This window comes from Rhinoderma darwinii, chromosome 3 (genome assembly GCF_050947455.1).
Source record: "Rhinoderma darwinii isolate aRhiDar2 chromosome 3, aRhiDar2.hap1, whole genome shotgun sequence".
Taxonomy (NCBI): Eukaryota; Metazoa; Chordata; class Amphibia; order Anura; family Rhinodermatidae; genus Rhinoderma; species Rhinoderma darwinii.
Window position 1 is genome coordinate 388055776 of NC_134689.1, and position 27755 is coordinate 388083530.

The following is a 27755-nucleotide window of genomic DNA, read 5'->3' on the forward strand; positions in this document are numbered from 1 at the left end:
GACCTTTTTATCAAACTGTAAATTTTGGCCATAGCCCCATTCAATTTAATAAAATTGGTATTTCTCAACCAAGGGACTTGACTTTAGTGGGACATATCTGAGAGAGGGGTCATGTTCCCCAATGGTTTATTAATTTAGGACCATGAAACTGTATAGTGGAGGAAGGGAGGTGAGTCAAGCTCCCGTCAGAGCGGTGGTTGTGACGTTTTCAATCTCTCCGCCATGTCCCAATGCAGCTCTTTAATCACAGTACGAGTGTCACTTATGTAACATAATCTGAACCGCCTTGTTGCTTGGGAATCACGTAGGATGAATAGTAATTAGACAGAATGACACTTTAAAGTGGAAAAATGGGGAGACGTATCGTTCTTCTTGTTCATAATTAATAATAGGAAGACACTTTGTAGGAGGCAAAACCCATTACTTATACTGTAAAACGCTTGGCTACGTAACTAGAGTGAATTATAATATGAGACAAACTCTAGCTGGACACATAAAGGACTTTTTCCTCTAAAATACCCTTTATTTAATGGGGTACACCGCTTTGGACAATCCCTACTTTTCGAAATAATCCCTTGATAATAAATTAATCACAAAGTGTCCTCCTGCTGAGACCCCCAGCGATGAGCAGTAATCTGTGGGGAAACCTGGCAGTAAGAGTTCACTTTCCCTGTAGCGCCACAACAGGGGAAATTAGGTATTACATAGTGTCCATTCAGGGCCGGCTCCAGGTTTATGTGGGCCCTTGGGCGAAACAAACTTAGTGGGCCCCTTTGCGGGGGACTCGCGCAGTACAATGGCAGAAAGCGTTGTGCCCCATATTGAAGTTAGGCCCTGTTTATGCCCTCATATAGAAGTTAGGCCCCCATTTTGCGCCCCCATATATTTAGTGCCCTCTGTAGATAGTGCCACAGTGCCCCCTGTAGATTGTGCCACACAGCCCCCCACCTAGGTAGTGCCACACAGCCCCCCTCCCAGGTAGCACCACACAGCCCCCCCCCTAGTGCCACAAAGCCCCCCTCCCTGATAATGCTACACAGCCCCCTCCCTGGTGGTCCCACCCCCCTCCTTGTAGATGGCGCCATTGGGGCTCCCTCTAGGAGTGGAATGCCCAGCCAGAGCATTGCCGACACTCTGGCTGGGGATTCCTCTCCAGGAGGAGTCCGAGGTCACTGTCCAGGTATGGGTAGTGATGTCAGGGGCTTCTTCAGGAGTGGAATCCCAGGCCAACGCTCTGGCTAGGAATTCAGCTCCAGGAGGTGCCACTGACTTCACTATATAGGAATGCATATGGGACCTGTAGATGATGTTTACCACCATATGGATTGGGAGATTTTCCTGGCATATTTGGCGAATGTAGATACTAAACATGATGTGTACATATATGTATATATATATATATATATATATATATATATATATATATATATATATATATTTGCTTGAGAAAGGCCCCATGGAGTAGGGCTGAAACGTCGCATGTGGTGAATAAATCCACTTTTTTCACTATCAAGGTGTGCTGTCTCGTATTTTGAAAGGATTTACTATATAAATATATATATACATGTGTGTGTGTTAGTGAGTGCATGTGTATTTCATTATATATTGATGTATTATAGATAGATAGATAGATAGATAGATAGATAGATAGATAGATAGATAGATAGATAGATAGATAGATAGATAGATAGATAGATAGATAGATAGATAGATATGAGATAGACAGACAGATATGAGATAGATAGATAGATAGATAGATAGATAGATAGATAGATAGATAGATAGATAGATATGAGATAGACAGACAGATATGAGATAGATAGATATGAGATAGATAGATATGAGATAGATAGATAGATAGATAGATAGATAGATAGATAGATAGATAGATAGATAGATAGATATTAGATAGATATATGTATTTATACTTTTTCTGTTATGCTAAACAGTCAGCTGTGAGGTCACTGCTCAGCATGACAGACATACACAATGAAGGAGTTAATAGTAGCTACTTACATCAGTGGCGTAGCTATAGGGGTCGCAGCGGTCGCAGTTGCGACCGGGCCCCTAAGCCTGGGGGACCCACGGGCCCCCGTTGCCATACAGCATGTTTCCTAAATAAATCTTCTGTGCCGTGAGGCCGGCACTTCCTGGTTACAGTCACATGGCACACTTAGTTATGTGACACGTCTTCCAGACAGAGCAGTGGAAGAGTCGGTGCGGAGGACTCCAGGTAAGCTGCAGTGTAATGTATTGTGTTGTAATGTAATGTATTGTGTTGTAATGTAATGTATTGTAATGTATTGTGATGCCTTGTAATGTATTGTGTTGTATTGTGCTGTTTGCGGTGGGGAGGGGGGGGGGGGCGTTAAATCACAGCCCCCCTCCTCTCTCCACCGCAAACTGCAAAATACAACACAATACAGTATAGTAACACATGACTATGAGAGCGGGGCTGCGGCTGTGTAAGAAAGTCACTGCCCCGCTCCTGAGTCCTGACATGTGCGCGCCGTCAGGATGATGCGATGCGGCCGGCGCTACACTAATGATCTGCGGCACTGAAGACAGGACATGGCGGGCGCGCTACAAAACACCCCCATGTTCTGTCCTCAATGCCTGAACCGCCGCTCATTAGTGCAGCGCCGGCCGAATCACCTCATGCTGACCGCGCGTGCACTTCCTGTCAGGAGCGGGGCAATGACTGTATTACACAGCCACAGCCCCGCTCTATAATGGCGGAGATCAGAGAAACCTCTCCTCTCCGCCGCTATTCTCCTGAATGCTGCGATCAAAGTAGACTGCAGCATTCATGGGAAAATTAGAAGAGGGGATGCCCCTTGGATCGTGTCACAGGGAATCCCTGTGACGCGATCGAGGGACATACCATATATGGGCAGACAGCCCAGGGTCTATTGAAGGACCCCAGGGCTGTCTTACCATATTTCCTGTTAGGGCATACTGAGGTATGTCCTAACAACTGCCTGTGTACTATCTGTACACAGGCTAATGTACTGTAATATAGATATAGGCCAGTACATTAAAGTTTAAAAATAAAGTAAAAACAAAGTAATGTTAAATAAAAAAAAATACACATTCACCTTTTTTACAATAAACATTAAAATAAGTCTCAATACATAAAATATACATATTCAGTATTGGCGCGGCCGTAATAACCGGCACAACTATTTTTTTGCATCATTTATGATGTGTACACTGTAAAAAAATAAAATAAAAACTGCTTTCTATCACTTAGGCCCCATGCACATGACCGTGCCCGCAATCACGGCCCGCGATTGTGGGCACGGCCGGTCGCCGACTGCCACCCGCATTTTCGGGCCGTGCTCCCATACAATGTATGGGAACACGGCCCGCAAAATGCAAAAGAACGGACATGTTCCATAATTTTCGGAACATTTCTACGGCACGAACACCCATCCGTAGCGCTACGAAAATGCGTCCGCACTCAATGAAAGTGAATGGGCCCATTTTTGCGGACCGCAATTGCGGTCTGCAAAAACGGAGGTTATTTACGGTCGTGTGCATGGGGCCTAATTGTGAGGCGTGTGGTGCGATGATGAATTTAACCTCCATGTGCCTCACATTAATAGTAATTAACCCCATCATCTACCTTACATATTAACCCATTATGACAGAGAAACATGATGGGGTTAATTACTATTAATGTGAGGCACATTCAAAATTCATCACACCATGTGCCTCACATCAGAAAACGAAAACTTTTTTTTTTATTATTACTGTTGGCAAAGTAAACGAGGTATCGGTATCGAAGTCCAAATTTTGGTATCGTGACATCCCTACACTGTGGGTCGCGTCCCCCCGAGGTCCCGGTTCCATTCAATGCTGGAGCAAGGAGCTGACATCGCCTTGATCCAGCATTCCCTGTGCCCTGAGTGGCTCGACGCAGGCTGGCGGGATGGAGCGACATCATCGTGCCTGCCTGCGCTGAGTCACTCATAGCACACACCGGAGGAGGCGAAGGATCCTCCACCCGACGTGGGAACGGGGGTAGGTAAGTAATTATGTTATTTTTCTATTATGCACATATGGGGGCATTATACTGTATGGGGGCTGATAAGATGGGGGGCATTATACTGCATGGGGGCTGATATTGCCGGAGGGGGGCATTATACTGTATGGGGGCTGGTAAGATGGGGGGCATTATACTGCATGGGGGCTGATATTGCCGGAGGGGGGCATTATACTGTATGGGGGCTGATAAGATGGGGGGCATTATACTGCATGGGGGCTGGTAAGATGGGGGGCATTATACTGCATGGGGGCTGATATTGCCGGAGGGGGGCATTATACTGTATGGGGGCTGATAAGATGGGGGGCATTATACTGCATGGGGGCTGGTAAGATGGGGGGCATTATACTGCATGGGGGCTGATATTGCCGGGGGGGGGGGGCATTATACTGCATGGGGGCTGATATTGCCGGAGGGGGGCATTATACTGCATGGGGGCTGATATTGCCGGGGGGGGGGGGGGGCATTATACTGCATGGGGGCTGATATGGGGGAATTATACTGTATGGGGGACTGATATGGGGAGCATTATACGGTATGGGGCTGTTATGGGGGGCATTATACGTTATGGGGCATTATACTGTGTGGGGGCAGCTATGGGAGCATTATACTGTGTGGGGACATTATACTATGGGGGCTGTTGGGCAAGGCGTCTGGGCATAGGCGCGCGCAGGGGTCTGATGATGATGGTGGTGTTGGGGAGGGGTAGGGGGGCCCAAGCTGAATTCTTGCACCCGGGCCCATGAGCCTTTAGCTACGCCCCTGACCTTCATACAGCTGGTGTAGGGGTCAGAGAGCAGCAGGAGTAGAATTCCTGAGCTGTGTAACCGCGGACACTGCGGCTCGTACTGCGGGGGAGGAGCAGACACGCACACGGTGACTTCTTGCTGTAGCCATTCCTTTCTCTCTAGGTCACGAGGAAGAGGGAAACAGCTAGAAGCAGGCTGATTGGCTGGACGGCACGGTGGGCGGGCCTGCCCAGCAATGTATTAGATTGATTTATCGCAGTGCTGCTGCTTCAGCTATGCCACTGTCTGGGGCTTGTCCAGGAGCCCTGGCCGGGGATTCCACTCCTGGGGGAGCCATGACTGCAGCGTTAGCAGCGTCAGCACCCGGCAGCCAAGTGGGCCCCCCCCAAAGGTAATGGGCCCTGGCACTTGCCCGTGTTCGCCGGGTGCTGACGCCGGCCCTGTGTCTATTCATATCAGTGGGTTGTCTGTATAAGACAGGACAGGTCCAGTCCTCCAGAACAGGAGAAGCTCTTTGTAACCTTTCTCCCCTCTGGCCAAGCTATGAAAGTCCAGAAAAAAGAATCCACCTCTATTAACTCAGAATTCCCTAAAAGTGTATAAGAAAATGTGTTCTCCAAACTGGACAACATAGATAGAATAACATGGCTGCTTTTTCCCCAAAACAGCGCCACTCTTTTCTGTAGGCTGTGGGTGGTATTGCAACTTAGCTTCGTTAAAGGGAATGAGGCTGAGCTGAAATATTACAAACAACCTATGGACAAGAGTGACGCTGTTTCTGGAAGAAAGCAGACATATTTTTCTAATTCTGGTCACCACCTTTTTAATGGTGGGATGATTTGTTGTTTAATGCTCAGCATATTATATATATTAAGATCAGAGCAAGATGCCAAAAGGGACTGACAGGTCCTATCTCAAAGTGTTTTTGCTAAAAGACAAAAAAAGGGTCAAACAGTAGCCCCTTCTTTCCTATTATAGAACAGAGCGGCAGTCATGTAATAACTGCTCCTTCTAATCCCAGAGAATGGAGCGGCTGTCAAACAAACAACATCAGTGCATGAACAAAAAGCTTTGTGTGCTCCGCTGCTACAATAAGCAACAAAGAAGGAAGCAGCTGTCAAATTACAGCCGCTCCTTCCCTACCAGTGCACTGGGCATCTGTCAAATGGCATCTCTTCCTAGCAATCTCAGAGAATAGAATGGATGCCACAGGGCAGCCATATTCTTTACTTCCGGTCGTGATTATGGCTGGGCTGAGGGATAGGCAGAGTAGACGGCCGGGCCAATCTATAGTGCCATTAAAAAGGAAACGGGCACAGTTAATGGATGAAAAATAAATCTTTCTCAAACTTCATGTGTCTACATCCATAGGCAAACACAACACACACAGTAAACACATGGGCGCTCAGAGGAGCCAAACGTGCATGATACCGGGTGAATAAGGGCTGACAGCGGTCTGCTGAGCGATGATTTATCATGCCTCATTGCGCCTCATGCATGAGGTGGAGCCGCGTAGGAGGTTGTCTGAAGGCGCATGGAGTCCTGTGGCTCTGTACCAGGGAGCCGGAGTCACTTCATGTGCTGCCGTATGGTGCTCCATGCCACATCGTATTATGGGGTTATAGCTCCATAATATGGACTCTGAGGGACCATGTCACTTTTTTTTCTGTTGGATTCATGCAGAATATGTATAAAACTGGAGTCATATGGAGGTACAGTAGGGCCCATAAAAATATATGGGTGCCCTATAATGACTCCGTAGAATTCAGAGGTTGTCCAGAGCAGTATATGGCCATGTGCATGATGCCTTACTATGGAAATCCTGCTGATTCTGCAGCACAATGATATAGGGTTAACAACAACAAAACCCAATTTTTGTCTAACAATGGTAGTTTAGATGCAAATATCATTGGAGAAAATGTTTGTTTTGACAAATTTGGGAGAGTTCATACTGGATAATATTTTTACTTAAAAAGGGGTTGTCCAGGATTAGAAAAACCCAGCTGCTTCATTCCAAAAAGAGCACCACACTTGTCCACAGGTTGTGTGCGGTATTACAGCTCAGCTCATTTACTTCAATAGAGCTTATATGCAATACCAGACGCAACCCATAGGCAACAAGAATTGAGTTCCCCTCACTGATGTATGGGGGAGGGCAGTGATGACTACTCGGTTTTTGTACCCAGAGCTGCAGTTGTCACTCTTTAGCCCCCAGTTGACCATTGTGTGGCAACAACATACATTTAAAGGGTTCATCTCATTAGAAAACTCCTTTTGAGATTGATGCTGGCCCAGAAATCCCCTTCACACTATGGGTCCTGCCTCAAAAACTGTGGTCATCAACTTTAGAAACATTACTGCAGAGACATCTTGATCCAAGTAGATGAAATGCGCTCTTAAGATATTTATTTGAACTTCTGTGCCCATGGAAGGGGCGGGCATACAAAGGGGGTATCTAAGCTTAGAAGAAAGTGTCTGCTTTATTTCTGGAAACAGCGTCACTGTTGTCTATGGCTGTGTCTGGTATTGCAACTTGGCCCCATTCACTTAGGTGGACTTTTTTGTTTTGCGGTTTTTGGGTCAGTGGCGTTTTTTTCAAAATTGAAGCAAGACTGACGGTGTTTTTTAAGCAGTTTTTAGGTGTTTTTTTTTCCATAGATCTCCATAGGTTTGCCTCTTCAAAAAAATATTGCGTTTTCTAAAGGCGTTTTTTTGTGGCTTTTTTTCAGAACAAATCATGTGTTGCAAAGAGGAATTTTTGCCTGACAGAATCTTTGAATCTCATGATTAGCAATGTGAAAAAAACGGCACCTAAAAAAACAAATGTAGTAAAACACACTATTTGCAAAAAACACCACAAAAAAGCCATAAAAAAACCCCACATGTACTATTTTAGTAAAAAAAAAACTTAGCTAAAGAAGCCTGAAGCCATCTTGATGAAATTCTGAATTGCAACTGCAGTTATTGGTCTGACTAGGAGTGTCTGAGTTGGTCCTATCATACTGCCCCCTGTCTGCTGATAAGGGTATTGTCATACAGGTGCACTGTACATTCTTTCCAGATAGAAGGGGCTTGTGAATCTCTTAAGAGCACTAATGGGTTAAGTCTTTATGCTTTACACAGACTCAGCCTTCACTGTCTCAGCAGCAGAACTGCAGCATCACTAAATCTTCCTGACACCTCTTTACTAGCCCGTGAGATCAGCAGAGCCCCCACCATGGAGGCACAATCCGCCAGCTCCTGCTTTTCTCATGATATACTGATCAACATTTCACCACTTTGCAAATCTTGGCAGTTGTGTTCATAGAAATCAATGAGGGCGAAGTCAAGCTCAGACATTTAATTGCTTGGATGGAAAGAGTTAAACAGGGTATTTATTCAATTTCCGCCGATTCCACAACTTCGGGCTTCTGGGTAATATAATATCTGGAATCTGCCTGATTAGAAATTCGGTGGCTTTATCATTTCCGTGATTAGGGGCCTCAGGGCCAAGACAATGACGCTTCTCTCTTGGAGATGACTCTTAACAAAACGAAAAGGACAAAACTAACAAACGAAATTTCTAGTAATTATACTCATTACTGGCTCCGGGCACCTCCGCTTCACTGATCTATAGACTTCTAAAGCTTTCCCTTATGCAATGAATGAAGACAGTTATATAATCTTACAAGACAGTCCATAGCGTGGTTGGAGCGGTCCACCAGAGGATCCTCCGGGGAGCTCCGTCTATGACACAATAATGGGGCTCTAGAAGGCCAGCAGAAGACAATCCCCTATGGATCTGAAGTCTATCAATAACCACTAGGGTCTATTTCTTATGAGATGATTCTCAAATAACCTATTAGATCTTATTGATGATGATATGTCCTGTGTGTACAATGATAAAAACAAAGATTATGATACAAAATTGGGGGATAGGTCCTTAGAATTATTCCTTTTGTTGGGCCCAAGGAACCCCAGTAAGACACTGATACCTGTAATAGAAAAATTCTGTCTGCCTGCAGCAACCACTAGAGGGAGCTCACAGCCCAATGTTATACATTGACTTCATTAATAAAACAATATACAGTAAACTCCCTCTAGTGGTGACTGCAGGCAGCCATCATTTTTTTAAATTGAACTCTATGTCTATGTTGTGGGTTTGGAGCTCTGTATCCGAAAAATGGAGCTCCAGCCACTATAAAGATATATGAAATATATGCGTGTTGGAGCCGTGCACTTATTGGGGCAGATTTACCAATACTGTGTACGTTTTACACAGTATAAACCTAGACCAGGCAGTCACAAAATGCACCGAATTTATAAAAGTGCTGCACGCTCTATGATAGATTTGGCGCATCTAGCTAGACATACTAGACACTTTTCTCTTCCTGATGCCACCTCTTGGTTGGTTTAGTTTACGACAATTTTTTTTTAAGCAAAATTTCTATGCAATTTTGGCACATGGTGTCGAATTTTCAAGCCGCACCCATTCTGATGGACCACACCCATCTCCTTTTAAGCCACGCCCCTAGTCAATTATGTTTAAAAAGTTAATAAATGTCGAGCACAGCATGTGGGAGAGAATTTTAGTGCATTTTCAATATTAAATCTGCCTCTTTGTGTTTTCCAGGGCAGAGTAGGACAGAGAGAGAAACACACAGATGCTACACAGGAGGAAAAGGGGGCCATAGGTGGATTGTTGGCGCATCTTTTGTATGATCTAATAATCTCCCCCGGCAGCGCCATAAAAATCTATGAAAATTTCAGAATCAGCGTGACGGGGGAACGGAATGTATATCAGTGAGTGTACAGACATTCGGCAGTTTCTACACTGCTAATAATATTTAAATCCCACCTAACCCCTTTAAATTTAATAATACAACAGTATGCAGTAAGCTCCCCCTGGTGGTGGATAAAGGCAGGCAGAATTCTAGATGTAAATCTATGTCTACGCAGGGGATTTGAAACCCTGCATAAGAAAAAGGTATCTTCGACGACTATAAAGATATATTAAGTATTTGATCAGTACAGACTTTTGGACCTAAATATGGCATGGAGTTTATAGGTAGATATTCACTTTAAGGAGATGTATTAAATGGCAGGACCGGCTCAGGGCCCCGATCACAGAATTTTTCGTTAGGGGTAGAAGAGCTGTACTTTTCATGTGGCATTGCTCATGACATCACTATGTGTCACCAGTAAATTTTCATAAGACTGTAAATAAAGCTGCTATATTATTCTAAGTTATAAAACTATAATGGCGGGCACAAAATGCTGTCGCAAATTCAGCTCTGCTACATGGCTACAACTATTCTTACAATATCATCTCTAAAGGGGTTAAAAAGGACCTGTCCGCATTCCTGTCTATTTTAGTATATTTCTATTTTTAGTAAATGATTATGTTCCCCATTAAGTAACAATTCTGGAGCATCTTTTCTTCTAACTTTACATTGAGCTGTTCCTCTGTTATTCCTCCTGAATATTTACGAATAAATTAACAACTGGGTGTTACCATTCCCCTTGTAAAAGGGGCGTGTCCCTACACATTCTCACTCTGTCAGCACTGATTGTACACTGTCAGTCTGTGTAGGGACACGCCCCCAACTGGTAACACCCAGTTGTCAATTTATACATACATTTATAGGAAGTATAACAGAGGAACGGCACAACGCAGAGTTCTAAGAAAAGATGCTCCAGAATTGTTATATTATGGGGAAGACAATTATTTACTAAAACAGACGTGTCAGGAGAGGTGACCGGTGCTCTTTAAAGTTCTTCTTCCACCTCTCATAATGTGAAGTCCCTTCTCATGATTTAGATACGAATACTACCACCTGCTGTAGGACTTCCCATAAGTAATTTATTCCCTGCCACACACCTACCATACTGTGATGCTTCGTGTCTCGATGTCCCCGCTAGACTGCACAGTCTATATCTAGTTTGTATCTGCATGTGGACTGTGCCAGATGAATGAACTATTTACTTCTACCTGCGAGTAGAACTGTTATACACATATATTTTCTGATGTCTCAACTGTTTAATAAAGACATATTGAAACAGAATTAGTCGTAAACTGCTCCCCAAAAAAGATATATTATAATGGGACTACCCCCCATTTTACCCATACAAAGTTCCCAGTAACTCTTACCATTGAAGAATGACCTTGAGTTCTCTGATACGTTAAGGGTTAATGCCGGGGCAGCAGTTTTTCATGGTTCCCCTCACCCACCTCAGTTCTTTCCTGCAGGATGTACGGGGGAGATGGAGTTAAGACATGATGCTATGGTGGGGGCTCCCGAGCAGGACAGTCGTTCTCTCTGACGCAATGCAGTAAAAGCAGCTCAGAACTTTCTCAACATATTCAGCTCTGCTTCTCTATCCAACGCAGCGTCATTTACCAGTAATAACGATAACATATTCTATAGCGCAGCTCAACAAGCGGCTGGAAACTAATGTGAGACTGGAACGGAGCCAAATCAGCAATTACCCATTAAAAAAAATAAATTGCATCTTATACTATCTTTGTTACGCATGTTAGTAACGGGAACATATTGATTGACTAAGCAAATCCTGGGATCAATAGCCCTACACTTGCAGAAGAGAGGCCATTATTCACACACATGCTAACGTAGAGGTCGAGATGTATCACGGCTCGAATCACAAGCATCTTGTTTCTTGTGTTCCGCCACCGAGCTTAAAGGGGAAGTCTACTCGAAATATTTTTCTTCAATAGGCCTCTGATACATACGTGGGAATAGTCAGGTACCTTGGATTCTCAGGGTAGACCCGATATTCAACACGTCATCTTCAACTTATGGGTGTATTTTTACTTTTTGAGATACAGCTGCTTTGTATCCTGTATACAGAGCAGCTGTCTCATGCTTATTACTGTACCTGTCAGGTCCGCGGGGACTGACGGGTTCAGTGTCAGCGGGTCCTGCAGGTCTCTGACACACAGGATCGGGCTGTTACCGATCACATCTAGGTTCATAACTTAGATGTGATAGATTACAGGCGGATCCTGTGCAGGACCGGCCGTAGGATAGATGGCACCCCGTGCAAAATTATGTTTCGGCTCCCCACCCTATCCCATCATAAAAAAATGCCCCATAAAGAAATGGCCCATAAAAAAAGTATAATGCCCTATATAGTGCCCCCACACAGTATTATGTCCCCTAAGTGTCACACATAGTATATTGCCCCCTGTAGTACCCCTACACAGTATAATGTCTGCTTAGTGGCCCACACACAGTATAATGCCCCCTCCCCTGTCTGCCACACATAGCCCCCCTTGTAGATAGTGCCCCCTGTAGATTGTGCCATAAAGGCCTCCCTGTAGGCAGTGCCATAAACCCCCACCTTCCCCCTGTAGATCGTGCCATACAGCCCCCCCACCTTCCCCATGTAGACAGTGCCCCCGAACAAAAATAAAATTGTACTCACCTAGGCCCCGTTCCCACGACGAGCTGAACTGCTCCACGACGGGATCCTTGCGTAGGCCGGCGTGATCCCGTAGCCTAGTACAGAGTTTCCCAACCTTTTCGGATTAGAGGCACCACAGGGAAAATAAAATTTCCTCAGTGCAGCCCTACCAAAAATAGTTTTGAGAAAGACAGAAAACGGCTAAAAACAAGCACTACACTCGTAGGATATGTTCACACAGCGTTTTTTGTAAAAAAAAAAAATCTGCCTCAAAATTCCTTCAGGAACTGACAGCGTTGCTTGACCTTTTCTTATTTTTGCATTTTTTTTTTTTAAAGCCGTTGAAGCTAACGAGCAGCAAACGGGCGACGCAAGTATTTTCTGTCTCCTATTAATTTCAATTGGAGCTCAGAGGTGGAAATCACTTGAAGAGTATCCGCCCCCCACTCACAGTAAAATAACCATCAGTCCCCCACTCACAGTAAAATGACCATCTGCCCCCCACTCACAGTAAAATGCCATCAGCCCACCACTCACAGATTCCCCCTGTAGATAGTTCCACACAGCCCCCTTGTAGGTAGGGCCACACAGCCCCCTTGTAGGTAGGGCCACACAGCCCCCTGTAGATAGTGCCACACTGCCCCTTGTAGGTAGTGCCACACAGCCCCCTGAAGCGTCGCCACTGAGTGAAGAAGCACCCGGGCGGAAAGGTGGCTGGGCTCGGGCGCTTCTGAAGCGCCCCCTTCGACCTGCTGGAGTGATGTGCCCTGTGCAATGGCACAGGTCGCACACCCCCTATGGCCGGCGCTGACACTGAACCTGTCAGTCCCACGAACCTGAAAGCATACTCAATGAGGTTCCAGGAAGTCTTATGTACACGCTGCAGTATTGTTCTGCACGTAAATTGACCTGTGGTGCGTATTTTAATATCCACAGAATGTCAATTAATCTTGCGTTTCCGCTTGCGAATTATATCTGCCTAATACTAAGTCTACATTCAGACGAGCATGTGCAACCTGGAATGTGAAAAACGGACGGTCCGAGGTGGACTCATGCGGGATGCGTTATCACGGATCCCCATAGACTAGAGTCTATAGAGGGAATGCGTGAAAACTATAAATACGTGAAAAAATAGCTCCATTGAAATACATGTGTCCGCGTGACGACTGTTGTCTTAACAGCGTCACACAGACGAGTTACACTCCTGTAATCTGAGCCCTTAGAAAAAACGCACCAAAACCCGCAGCAGGAACACGCACCGATTTACGCATCAAAACGTAAAAACCTCACCGAAAAACGCGCGATCTGGTGCAGTTTTTACCTACGAATTTCCTGCGTTTTGCTGCGTATTTTCCGCAGCAAAATACGCAACGTGTACATGTAGCCTTAAGGTACTATTACACAGCCCGACATAGACCATGTAAACCAGCGCAGATCAACTCGTTTGACAATGATCGAAGCGAGCGTTCATATGAACACTCCTTTCCCAGATCATTGGCTCGTGTAATGGGGTATTTACTGAGCTACCTTAGATAATAATGATGATAATCAGTTCATCAATTTCTTGGACCTTTTCCTTTATGGAACTGCGATGTGTAATAAAGATAAACTTTACCAAAACTGGTGGTGCCGTGTCAGGGTCCATTCAGACATTACGGTTAATGTGCGGTTATTACCGCATTGAAAAACAACATCTGAGAACTGCATGTGTTTTTACTCTGATTTGGTGCATTTTTTGATGCGGTTGCGTTCTTTACCGCAACTGCATAGAAAACGCACCAAATCAAGGTACAAATGCAGGCAATTTTCTGATGCGATTTTTCAATGTCGTCAACCGCACCTCAACGGCATCGTCTGAATGGACCTTAAGGGTAAGTCCAAACAAGAAGCCCTGACCCAGTCGCGATGCAGAGAACAGCTGCGCCGGCAGTATGTTTGGCGTGGCTGTCAAATAGCCTGTTAATGGTCGTGCGTTATTGCGGGTAAAACGGCCCTTTACCTGCAAGATCATGCGGCCGTAAAGGTTGTATTAACTAATAGCCGCTCGATTTTATCGGTAGAGGTCACTTTTACCCGCATAATTTAGCAGAGCATGTCACTTCTTGAGCCGTTTTTGGAGCCGTTTTTCATTGACTCTATAGAAAAATAGCTACAAAAACGTCCGTAAAAAACGTAGCGAAAACTCGAGTTGCTAAAAAAAAAATGGCTGAAAAACTGTAGCTGTTTTCATGGGAAAACAGCTCCGTATTTTCAGATGTTTTTTTGCTAAGTGTGTGAACTAGCCTTACAATATAAGGTAAATTGTGCACCAAAATTCGTATGAAACAAATGTGGATTTCGTTGCAACGCGCAGAATTAGATGGGTATCTTTGGTTTGGCTTTTAACCAGTGTCATGTGTAACTCCTTGACGCACCATGAGAACACTGCACGTCTTAAGCATGGAGCGGGTTCACAGGCTTAGCCTCCTCCATACGCTGCGGGTGTCAGCTGTGTATTACAGCTGACACCTCGCAACTGCGGCACTTACTCTGTTAGAAAGAGGGGGAGGCTCCCACCAACAGCTCATCGCCCCGATGCGATCGTGGGGTGCCGATGGTCTGCCATCTTTCTGCTCTTATGAAGCCCTGCAAGAGGATGGGCTTAATAGGAGGTGGTAAATAGTCCAATACAGAGGTATTGCAGTGTATTTTTCCAGTGAGCAAATGATCTGTTGTTCAAGTCCCCCAAGAGTTAAATACAAATTTTAATAAAATACAAAAAAATATAAAAATTTTGAAAAACCTCCCTTTTCCCATTTTTACCTTTCGTAATGTGAAAAAATAAAAGAAGTAAACATAGTTGGTAACGCTGCAACCGTAAAATTTTGAACTATTAGGCTGGGTTCACACGAGCATGTTACGTCCGTAATGTACGGAACGTATTTCGGCCGGAAGACCCGGACCGAACACACTGCAGGGAGCCGGGCTCCTAGCATCATAGTGATGTACGATGCTAGGAGTCCCTGCCTTGCTGCAGGACAACTGTCCCGTACTGTAATCATGATTACAGTACGGCACAGTAGTTCCACGCAGAGGCAGGGACTCCTAGCGTCGTACATCACTATGATGCTAGGAGCCCGGCTCCCTGCAGTGTGTTAGGTTCGGGTCTTCCGGCCGAAATACGTTCCGTACATTACGGACGTAACATGCTCGTGTGAACCCAGCCTTAAAATGTCACTGTATTGAACCTGCTGGTCGAACGCCAGAATGATTATTTTTTGGTCACCTCGCTTCCCCCAAGAAAAGGAATAAAAAGTGAACAAAAATACGTATGCATCCCAAAATAGTACCAATAAAAACTACAGCTCGGCCCAAAAAAAACAAGCCCCACACCTCACCATCAACAGCAAAAAACAAAACGTATTCGTCTCAGAATATGGGCGACATAATATATTTTTACAAATATGCTTTTTTTTTGTAAAATTAGTACATCATAAAAAATATATAAATTTGGTATCGCCGTAATCGTAGTGACCCGTAGAATAAAGTTAACATGTCGTTTTTACCACATAGTGAATGTCGTAACAAGGAAACCCAAAAAACAATGCAGGAATCACACTTTTTGCCAATTCCACCCCACAAAGATTTTTTTTTTTTTGGTATCTCAGTACATTATATGGTACTTCAAATGGTAAAACTAAAAACTACAACGCTTCCCGTAAAAAAACAAGCCCCTATATCGATGGAGAAATTAAAAAAAAGTAATAATTTTTGGAACTTAGGGAGGAAAAAACGAAAAACTGAAAACCAAAAAGTTTCCCCAGCGCCAAAGGGTTAAAAATTCTATAACGGTACCCACACACATAGCAGATTTGTTGCTTAATTTTCACCGCAAATCGGCATGTGTTCTACATTGAAGAGGGATAAATCCACTGTGAACAGATTCCGCTGATTTCTGTGCAGAAATGTTCCGCAGCATCTGGATGACATTTATTCAAATCTTTTCAACACGGCTGGTATTGTAATACACTGTGGATTTTCTGCAGTATATCCATCCCACGTGGACGTGGCATAAAGGGTTGAACGACATTGACTTATAGGGTAGTAACGTATAGGAGACACTAGAAAGTGCTGGAGGAGACCTATTTTGCATATTTTTTTTCCCAGAGAGCATTGCCCTTAAGACTCCCTACCAGCTGGATCTCCATAAGGAAGATCAGCACCTTCTTAAAAATATAGGTGTAATTAATAAGAATACACCAGTAGTATAAATGACACATGGTAGATGGAATGGGGGGTCCCGTTATGTCACGTTACGCCTCTGGATCTGTCCTTAGAGCCTGTGTGTAAGAATAATCAGAATATAAAAAGACAAAAAACACAAAAACTGTGTTAATTGACAGCACCAGGGAGCTGTCAGATAAACTGACTGACACCCACTTTCCCCCTTTGGGATGTCCCCAAATTCTTATTACAGAGACGAGATTCTTGAAGATGCCTGAGTGTTTTGTCTATAATTGAACCTCTTAGGAGTAAAATTGCCGAGCTGTTATCCATGCTTCCCGCAGAAAGCAGCCACGTGTTTTGCCAATGCAGTGAAATAGCTGAATTATTCTGCTGTGTCCTCTGGGAGGATGAATGACTCAACACTGCTCAATCTGCAGCTCCGACTCTATTGCAGCAGCTCAGGGCGGGGTGTCCTGATCAGTCCACATACGGCCAGCCCACCGGCCAAGCACCTCTAGGACTATTCATCTACATCTAATCTCCATTTACTTGTCTAGTGCTACTAACCCACGTGCAGCCAAGACCATATTTAGATAGGATATTACAATATAAGCGAATATGGCTGAAATGAATAACGACTGATGTCGTGGATCCATTAGGGTAATCTGCCTGTATTAATGCACCTGGTATGAATACAGATCATACCACGATGCTTGTTAATATATTTATATACAAAAACAAAACAAAAACTTAAATGGTTAAAAATGTAGACGGCTGGATGGATGACTTGGCTGTTTTTGCTGGCATCATTCTCTATTTCTTGGATAGTCATTATAGGGATTTTCCTCCTTAAACTGTCCCTTTTTGTTAGAAAGGTCCCTGATAATAAGTGGATGATAGAGTGTCCTGTTGTAGGAACCCCAGCGATCAGCTGTAATCTCTGGGGTAATCTGGCAGCGCCACCACAGGTGAAATGAAACATTACATGTTACCCATTTAAATAAATTGGTGGTCCGTGTAATACATGGATGTGCTAGGTCCTCCGGTATGAGAGACGCTCTTGGTAGCCACCCTACACTCCTGATAATAGATAAGGGAACTCTTCCTTATTAGACTTCTGTAATAGGTGATTTAAAAATGGGTTTTCTAAACCAGACAACCTTTTCATTGCCTTAACAGTGTATCAGGGCCTCAGGTAGTTAAGGCCCCTTGACTTACTATCACTATAATTGTACCTGTCGTTAACAGCCCATGCAACATGATATCCGGGGCTGGCATCACTATAAAGACATCCTGGGACCAGTCTACAGTATGCTGGGATATTAAAAAACGAATGTAACATTTTATTTCTCTTTTAGAATAAAATAAAAAATAAAAGAAAACTAAAATTAAGTATTGTAAAAAAAAAAAAAAAAGATTTAAAAAAAAGACACAAAATCTATATATTCTTAATAAAACACATATAAGTGATGTGGATATGCTGCCAAAAATGGTTTGGTCCTGAAGGGGTTATATATAAATCATGCAATCTTGCTTCTGTGGCGCCTCCTCCAGGATTTCTTGTAATGCACAGGGTACACTTGCCACTGACTTTTCTACATCTGCACCCAACTTTTCCACAGTACATCATAGGGGCTGCACACAATAATTACAGATGATGTCACCTGGACATGCGACTCCAGCCATAGCTATGAAGCTGCTTGTCAACATCATATTAACCCCTTAAATACTTACCTGGCAGGGGGATGCCTTGATCAGTAAGGTGAGATTGGGCTGAGGTTAGTAATCATCTCTGCCGGTGGGGTGACGGCCATCGTAGAGAGATGACAGAACGCCGAGGAGAGGGTCAGAGAACCACACAATCAATGCCAGGGGTTGGGTAGCTGGAACGTTTGAGTTACTAAGTGCCCAGGAGTGGTGACCCTGTGGTGCCCGAACTCACTGGGGGAAAAGGTGTGGCCATAATGGTTCCGTTTTCCCCTGCAACCCGGCCTCCCTTCTTCTTCTGAGGAGGAGGTGCAAACCGTATACAGGCTCCTAGGTGGATACTGGGGTAGAAGCCTAAGAGTGTTGTTTGGTCTTCCTGAGCTTCAGCGAAGGGGGACCATTGATCCTTGATCCTTTGGGCCTCTGGTTCGGAGGGTAGGAGAATGGTTATACGGGGCCTCTCTTCTTTAGGTGAAGGGTTGCGATAGACCGCATTCTTTGTGCACTTTTTTGTGTGGCACCTCTGCACTTCTTTTGCGCTTTGGGTGACAGAAAGCACGACTCGGACTTTAAAAAACAAAACAAAAAACTGCGCTATTGATTCCGTCAAAACAACGAAACCCTGTCACAAACGGTGACAAACGGAATCGTTTAGCAATATTTCCGTCACCATTGATATCAATGGTGAGCGAAAAGGAAGCTTAGGTTTCCGTTTGCCTTTCCGTTGAGGGGTTAACCCGATGGAAACCTCCGACGGAACCCCTCAACGGAAAGGCAACGCTGATGTGAACAGGACCTTTCTAAAGGACTGCAGGAAATTCTCCTGTTGTCTTAGCTCAGAAAGGTGTCACAACACACAAAAGAAGCAATGAAAATTCAGCTCTGCTACATCTGTATCTTAAATGGAAATCGCATACTGAGGTGCCATGTCTATTTGCCTTAAATGTCCTCTGCAATACAGTAAATTGTGTCAGCACGGTTTTAATTGCTATTTTGAGGAAAATGAAGTCAAGTTACAGACATAGCACATTTATCTTTAGCCTAGGAAGTCTTTCATTGAGCCGTGACCTCGCAGTTATGTTAACACTGTATAATCACAGCCGAAGTGTTTCCTTATCTTCAAGCTGTATAGTGTTTACACCGTGCCAGTATAATCTAAATGGGATTCACTTCATATCCCGTTGTGGTTTATGCTGCAAAACCTCAAGACCCACAATAATGCAGTGTATAAAATGGAAAAATATCTCTTTAAATTTAAAGGGGCACGGTGCATTTCTAGAGATGTGACCACTTTCTTCTCATGACTGTCGAGGGCCGCAGCAGTCAGATCCACACTGATCGGACATTGGTGGCATATAATGTACTTGCGATATGCCACCCATGTGTATGCTGAGAAAACCCATTTAAAGAGGCTCTGTCACCAGATTTTGCAACCCCTATCTCCTATTGCAGCAGATAGGCGCTGCAATGTAGATTACAGTAACGTTTTTATTTTTAAAAAACGAGCATTTTTGGCCAAGTTATGACCATTTTCGTATTTATGCAAATGAGGCTTGCAAAAGTACAACTGGGCGTGTTTAAAAGTAAAAGTACAACTGGGCGTGTATTATGTGCGTACATCGGGGCGTGTTTACTACTTTTACTAGCTGGGCGTTGTGTATAGAAGTGTCATCCACTTCTCTTCACAACGCCCAGCTTCTGGCAGTGCAGCACTGTGACGTCACTCACAGGTCCTGCATCGTGTCGGCACCAGAGGCTACAGATGATTCTGCAGCAGCATCGGCGTTTGCAGGTAAGTCGATGTAGCTACTTACCTGCAAATGCTGATGCTGCTGCAGAATCAACTGTAGCCTCTGGTGCCGACACGATGCAGGACCTGTGAGTGACGTCACAGTGCTGCACTGCCAGAAGCTGGGCGTTGTGAAGAGAAGTGGATGACACTTCTATACACAACGCCCAGCTAGTAAAAGTAGTAAACACACCCCGATGTACGCACATAATACACGCCCAGTTGTACTTTTACTTTTCAACACGCCCAGTTGTACTTTTGCAAGCCTCATTTGCATAAATACGAAAATGGTCATAACTTGGCCAAAAATGCTCGTTTTTTAAAAATAAAAACGTTACTGTAATCTACATTACAGCGCCTATCTGCTGCAATAGCAGAGAGGGGCTGCAAAATCTGGTGACAGAGCCTCTTTAAAGGTGTGTTCTCATTAAAGGGTAACTAAATGTTTAACAAACTAGTCATAGTGACATGTCAGAAGTTTTGATTGTTGGTGGTCTGAGCACTGAGACCCCCACCAATCACTAAAACGAAGCGCCAGAAGTGCTCATGTAAGCGCTGAGCCGCTTAGTTTCTTTTCAGCTTTTTCCGGAAAGCCGATTTAGCAGAGTACGGGCTCATAAACTTTCTATTGAGCCCCTACTCAGGTACTTTGATTTCCGGAAAAAGCCGAACAGAAACAAAGCGGCTGAGCGCTCACACGAGCGACTAATTTGCAGTGTTTCTAGAATAATAAAAAAAAAATACTTGTATAATTATTTGCTTCTATGTGTCCCCCTTGTTGCTGCTGCTAATCTGTGCTGCCGGAGGAGGATATTTGAGAATACTCAGTCTCCTTCCAGAGTATTAAAAATATATATACTTGTGACATCCAGAAGCGTAACTTGAAGCCTCTGTGCCCGAATGCAAAATCTGTAACATGGCCCCCCAACTATTACATGCCATTTATAGTACTGGTCTCCTCATATGGGGCAGAGGGACCTTTTGGGCCCCCTCAGTCTTCAGGGCCCGTGAGCAATCACAACCACCGTACTCCCTATAGTTACGTTCCTAGTGATATTGACAGTTTACTCTCCCTTAGATACCAATGAAAATATAATGAAATAAAGCAATAAAGACTGAATAGGCATGTGCAGGGTTCATACTATATCTGCTGTCAGGATGCAGAGCTAAAGGCCATGTTCACACAGACCTTTTTTGCCGGCAGAAAAATCTGCCTCAAAATTCCTTCATACATTTTGAGGCAGATTTTGACCTGCCTGCACTTTCTTGTCGCGGTTTTTGCAGCGTTTTTAACGGCATTTTTTGGCCATTGAGCGCCGCGGGCAGAAACAGCGGCGAAAAACGCTTTCTCTATCACTCATTGATTTCAATGGGAGGTCAGAAACTTATGGGCAGTAAGAAAGAGCATGCCGCTATTTTTTATGGCGAGCGGCTAAAAGCTGCTCTGAAGAAAAAACGCCTCTGCCTTACATGAAAATCAATGGAAGGCGGATTCGGAAGTTTTTTGGCGCTGAGTCTGACGTGGTTTCCGTGTCAAAATGAGAGCAAAAAAATCTGTGTCAACTGGGCCTTGCAATCCTAACAAGCTGAAAAGAAGGAGTCTTCTCCGCTATACTGCCATGTTACTGCAGGGGCTCTGCTCCTTCCCTGACAATCTGAGAAGAAAGACTCTCCTACGCTATATTGCCATGCTACTGCAGAGACTCTACTCCCTCCCTGACAAGCTGAACAGTAGGAGTCTACTCAGTTAGGCCTCATTCACATGGCAGGGTTTCCCGGCCGGGTGCCGGCCGTTCATAAATCGGCCGGCACCCGGCTGCATTAGGAATAATAGACCCCTAATGGGGCTATTCACACGACCGATTTTTTGACGGCCGGGAAATCCGGCCGTCAAAAAATAGGACATGCTCTATCTTCGCCCGGGTACCCGGCCGCCCGGCTCCCATAGAAGTCTATGGGGCCGGGTATTACACGGCCATCACCGGAATGTGTTCCGAGTGATGGCCGGGTTTCCCGGCGCTTGCGCTCTATCTCCTCCTCCTCACAGCGCAGAGTGCATGTGAGGAGGAGGAGTTGATGCCATTCTGACTAATGGCATCGCTGCACACTGTGTGGCAGGGCCGGGGTGTACAGCAGATAGAGGGAGCGCTGCGCTGGCTCCCTTCCCCTGCTTGTTAAAATCACCCTGGCCCGGCGACACCTTCGATGGCGCCGCTAGCAGCTGCAGCTGATGCGGCTGCTACTACTGTAGCGACGCCACTATAGCAGAGCGGGGAGGTATCTCCCCGCTCTGCTATGTGCTAGTCGCACTTTAGCTCCTTGAAGGAGCGGAATCCCCGTGTTTTCGGGGATTCCGCTCCTGGACAGAGCGCTTGATGTCTCTGTCCATATCTGGGCAGTGACATCAGGGGAAACTCCTGAAGCGGAATCCCCGAACACATGGGGATTCCCCTTCAGGAGTTGCCGCTGATGTCACTGTCCGGATCTGCCCGGCCCGGCACGGATGCAAAACTTTATGCAAACCGGCCGGGCAGAATGGCCGATTTTACCGGCCGGCACTCAGGCTCGGGAACGACCCGTTCGTGTGAATCCCGCCTTATACTGCCATGTTACTGCAGAGCCACTGCTCCTTACCTGACAAGCTGAACAGTAGGACTCTGCTATATTGCTATGCTGCTGCAGAGGCTCTGCTTCTTCTCTGACAAGCTGAACAGTAGGAGTCTCCTCTGCTATACTGCCATGCTGCTGCAGAGCCTCTGCTTGTTCCCTGACAAGCTGTACAGTAGGAGTCTCCTCTGCTATACTGCCATGCTGCTGCAGAGCCTCTGCTCCTTCCCTGACAAGCTGAACAGTAGGAGTCTCCTCAGCTATATTGCCATTCTGCTGCAGAGACTCTGCTCCTTCTCTGACAAGCTGAGAAAAAGTAATCTCCTCAGCTATACTTCCATGCTACTGTAGAGCCTCTGCTCCTTCCCTGACAAGCAGGGCAGTAAGCTATTTCTATTAGGTCCACATTACTGTATCAGTGTTGGTTCTCAGTAGATAAGCCAGCGAGCTGAATATATGTTTAGGAAGATCCACATCACTCACACAGACAATTTGATGCTTAAACATGTGATTTTCATCCCACATAGAAGACATTTGACAGATAACAGCACTCAACATTTTGATCTATTACGGATCTTTATCAAGAGCAACTGCAAACCAAACATGAATAAAATTATTAAGAATACTGCAAATAGTGAAAAATCATCCAAATCAATATACACAGTAGGTATTCTCTATAAATATTGATTACATAAATAAGTTTATGAGGAGGCAGACCCATGTACAAATTTATCAGAAAGGAGAGAAAATATATACTGTACTCGAATTTATAAACTAAGTTTGCCAGAAAGCAATATAAACAGCCATATATGAGGGTACCAAGTGAATGGAGGACCACAAAATATATATCTTACATAAGCATGGGTGGTACAATATGAGACTGCAGGCTGCTGGATCAAAGAGTATAATGTGAACAGGGCAGAAAACTATTTATATTGGCTGCTCTGCGGTGATCAGAGGATCACTATGCAGAGATCTGGTTGTAGGGCGAGTAACTGAGCATGTGTGTCCGCCAGCACTCAGCTTATTAGGTGGATGTGCGCATTGCAATACACTTTGAACACCAGGTGGCGCAATACTGTGCAAGACAATGTTATAACTCTTCACTGGATCGTTATATGACAGCAAGTAAATGGAAAACATTGTTCATTTTTTTTATGATCTATACAATGAATATGATATTTAATGATGGGACAACCCCTTTAAAGCCTACCTTCATTTGTAATGGGATAGATTTATCAAACCTGGTTCAAGGAAAAAGTGGAGATTACCATGGGAAACTACGTCACCCGTTTTAAGTATATCTCCTTCAATATGTCCCCTAATCCTCCTTCTTAAAGCACAAATAGAAAATTTAGCTTTTCTTGTTCTCCCATTTTCCCTATTATCTTTCTTTTGTTCATAAAAGTGTTGTCTCATTGTCACATTGTCCTATTATCATTACACATGTGTGTAAGCAGGAGTGTAGCTATAGGGGGTATATCAGTGATACCCGGGCCCTGGTGCCTGAGGGGGCCAAAAATTCCAAGTTACGCCTCTCTATGTATGTACGTATGTATGTATGTTTCACATAGTTACAGTTAGTACAGTTGAAAAAAGACAAATGTGTGTATGTACGGATATAGCCATCTGTAACTTGACTCTGATAACTTGCTGCAGCGTGATATCACACAACAAAAGCCATTGAAAAGTCATTGAAAATCTCAAGATAAAGGATTTTGCCACTGTATATTGAATGCATCAAAAGTCAAGATAAAGATGGCTACATCTGTATGTATGTATGTATGTATATATGTATGTATGTATGTACGTATGTATATGCATGAATATATGTTTGTGTCTGGATTTATATGTATGCATGTATGGATGTATGTATGCGTCTGTATGTATGTGGGCTAACACTTTTTGATCAAAATGTGCACTAAGAACCTCCCTATTTGTAAGTAGATTTAGCTTTAGTGCATATTTATTTATATTTAGTGGTTTAGGTGGCATTAGTGTCGCAGTGTGCTGTCGCCATTTTTTGTCTGCTGTATATCTGCAGTCATAGGTGTTCTTGCACCTGCATACATTTTGTATCATTTAGTTGGAATGTGCTGTTCAGTTTTTGTTGTGTTTATGGGATCTATATATGTGGGGTTAGTGACTGCCTCCACTTGTTGTTCTTGCACTCCTCCCATTCTGCCCTGGGTGATTTTAATCAGTTCAATGCTGGATCCTACCATCCCCAGGTATATATGTAGGCTTAGTCCCAGTTCTGGGTGTATGTGCAGCGTAGTTTCCCACCTTACAGAGGTCGCCTTGTCGTGGCAGGTGGGCTAACACTTTTTGATCAAAATGTGCACTAAGAACCTCCCTATTTGTAACTAGATTTAGCTTTAGTGCATATGTATTTATATCTAGTGGTTTAGGTGGCATTAGTGTCGCAGGGTGCTGTCGCCATTTTGTGTCTGATATATATATATATATATATATATATATATATATATATATATATACATACAGTGAAGGAAATAAGTATTTTATCCCTTGCTGATTTTGTAAGTTTGCCCACTGTCAAAGACATGAACAGTCTAGAATTTTTAGGCTAGGTTAATTTTACCAGTGAGAGATAGATTATATAAAAAAAATAAAAAATCACATTGTCAAAATTATATATATTTATTTGCATTGTGCACAGAGAAATAAGTATTTGATCCCCTACCAACCATTAAGAGTTCAGCCTCCTCCAGACCAGTTACACGCTCCAAATCAACTTGGTGCCTGCATTAAAGACAGCTGTCTTACATGGTCACCTGTATAAAAGACTCCTGTCCACAGACTCAATTAATCAGTGTGACTCTAATCTCTACAACATGGGCAAGACCAAAGAGCTTTCTAAGGATGTCAGGGACAAGATCATAGACCTGCACGAGGCTGGAATGGGCTACAAAACCATAAGTAAGACGCTGGGTGAGAAGGAGACAACTGTTGGTGCAATAGTAAGAAAATGGAAGAAATACAAAATGACTGTCAATCGACATCGATCTGGGGCTCCATGCAAAATCTCACCTCGTATCCTTGATCCTGAGGAAGGTGAGCGCTCAGCCGAAAACTACACGGGGGAACTTGTTAATGATCTCAAGGCAGCTGGGACCACAGTCACCAAGAAAACCATTGGTAACACATTACGCCATAATGGATTAAAATCCTGCAGTGCCCGCAAGGTCCCCCTGCTCAAGAAGGCACATGTACAGGCCCGTCTGAAGTTTGCAAATGAACATCTGGATGATTCTGAGAGTGATTGGGAGAAGGTGCTGTGCTCAGATGAGACTAAAATTTAGCTCTTTGGCATTAACTCTACTCGCCGTGTTTGGAGGAAGAGAAATGCTGCCTATGACCCAAAGAACACCGTCCCCACTGTCAAGCATGGAGGTGGAAACATTATGTTTTGGGGGTGTTTCTCTGCTAAGGGCACAGGAATACTTCACCGCATCAATGGGAGAATGGATCGAGCCATGTACCGTCAAATCCTGAGTGACAACCTCCTTCCCTCCATCAGGACATTAAAAATGGCTCGTGGCTGGGTCTTCCAGCACGACAATGAACCGAAACATACAGCCAAGGCAACAAAGGAGTGGCTCAAAAAGAAGCACATTAAGGTCATGGAGTGGCCTAGCCAGTCTCCAGACCTTAATCCCATCGAAAACTTATGGAGGGAGCTGAAGTTCCGAGTTGCCAAGCGACAGCCTCGAAATCTTAATGATTTACAGATGATCTGCAAAGAGGAGTGGGCCAAAATTCCATCTAACGTGTGCAAACCTCATCATCAACTCCAAAAAACGTCTGACTGCTGTGCTTGCCAACAAGGTATTAAGCCTTGTTTGCCAAAGGGATCAAATACTTATTTCTCTGTGCACAATGCAAATAAATATATATAATTCTGACAATGTGACTTTCAGTTTTTTTTTTAAATATAATCTATCTCTTACTGGTAAAATTAACCTAGCCTAAAAATTCTGGACTGTTCATGTCTTTGACAGTGGGCAAACTTACAAAATCAGCAAGGGATCAAATACTTATTTCCTTCACTGTAATATACATATATATACAATGTGTGTGTGTGTATATATGTGTTTCTTCTATGTATGCATGTGTATGCATGTAAGTATTTATGCATGCATGTATGTGTTTGTACATGATGTGTGTATATTTTTATGCATGTATTTATGTATGTGTGTGTGTATATGCGTGTGTGTGTGTGTGTGTGTATATGTATGTGTGTGGGTATGTATGTTTATGTATGTAGGTATGTATATATATGTGTGTGTATGTATGTGTATGAATGTATGTATGTGTGTGTGTATGTGTGTATATGTATATGTGTGTGTATGTATACATGTACGTACGTTGGTACGTACGTCTATGTGTGTGTATATATTTGTGTATATATATATGTGTATGTGTATATATATGCATGTATGTGTGTATGAATGTATATATGTGTGTATGTATGTTTGTGTGTGTATTTGTATGTGTGTATATTTATTTATTTATGTATGTATATATGTTTATATGTATGTATGTATGTATGTATTTGTATATATGTGTGTGTATCTGTGTTACTTGTGTTATTTATGACTAGTTATCATAAGAAACTGGACATTATTGGTGGAATTTTCTTGGCTCTTTTATGTGGTCATGGAAAGTATTTCAGACAATGACATGGGACTTCTTAATAAAAGATGTCACTTGTCCTTCTTATGATAATCTATAAGTACATGTACCATCAATGCAATAACCGGACTAGACCATATACTCTAGATATTCATTAAACAGCTTCTGTTGTAAGAATTCCAAATTGCATTTGAGCTTCCCGGCCTGTCAGGATATTGGTGGTCATTATGAAAATGGAGAGGTTGCCATTACACAAAGATCTATAGATTTACGGATGGCAGAAGACTATCATTATGTATATGTACATGGCATTAAATATTGAATCTCTGTTGTTTATTACCCTGAGTATAGGAAGTGTTCCAGACTGGCATTCTGTTACCACCAGGTCATTCTTTAGGTCCAACATTCAGTGCTGATTAACTACTTAATATATCTTTTCAGAGGTCTGAGTTTCTGATACAGAGCTCCAAAACCCCTGGATACACATAGGGGGAATTTATTAAGACTGGCGTTTCATACGCCAGTCTTAATATTAGGAAAATTGGAGTAGAGTACAACACATTTACTAAGAGACGAACACCTCGTAATC

The 27755-nt window shown here is 43.7% G+C and overlaps 1 long non-coding RNA gene across 1 annotated transcript; it reads right to left on the minus strand.

Annotated features, from left to right (window-relative positions):
• Positions 1–8122: 8122 nt before the first annotated feature.
• Positions 8123–8520, minus strand: LOC142748341 (uncharacterized). The gene is made up of 2 exons (XR_012882235.1): positions 8466–8520; positions 8123–8319 (listed from the first exon to the last, which is right to left on the minus strand). It is a non-coding gene; the product is annotated as an uncharacterized LOC142748341 (long non-coding RNA).
• Positions 8521–27755: the final 19235 nt, after the last annotated feature.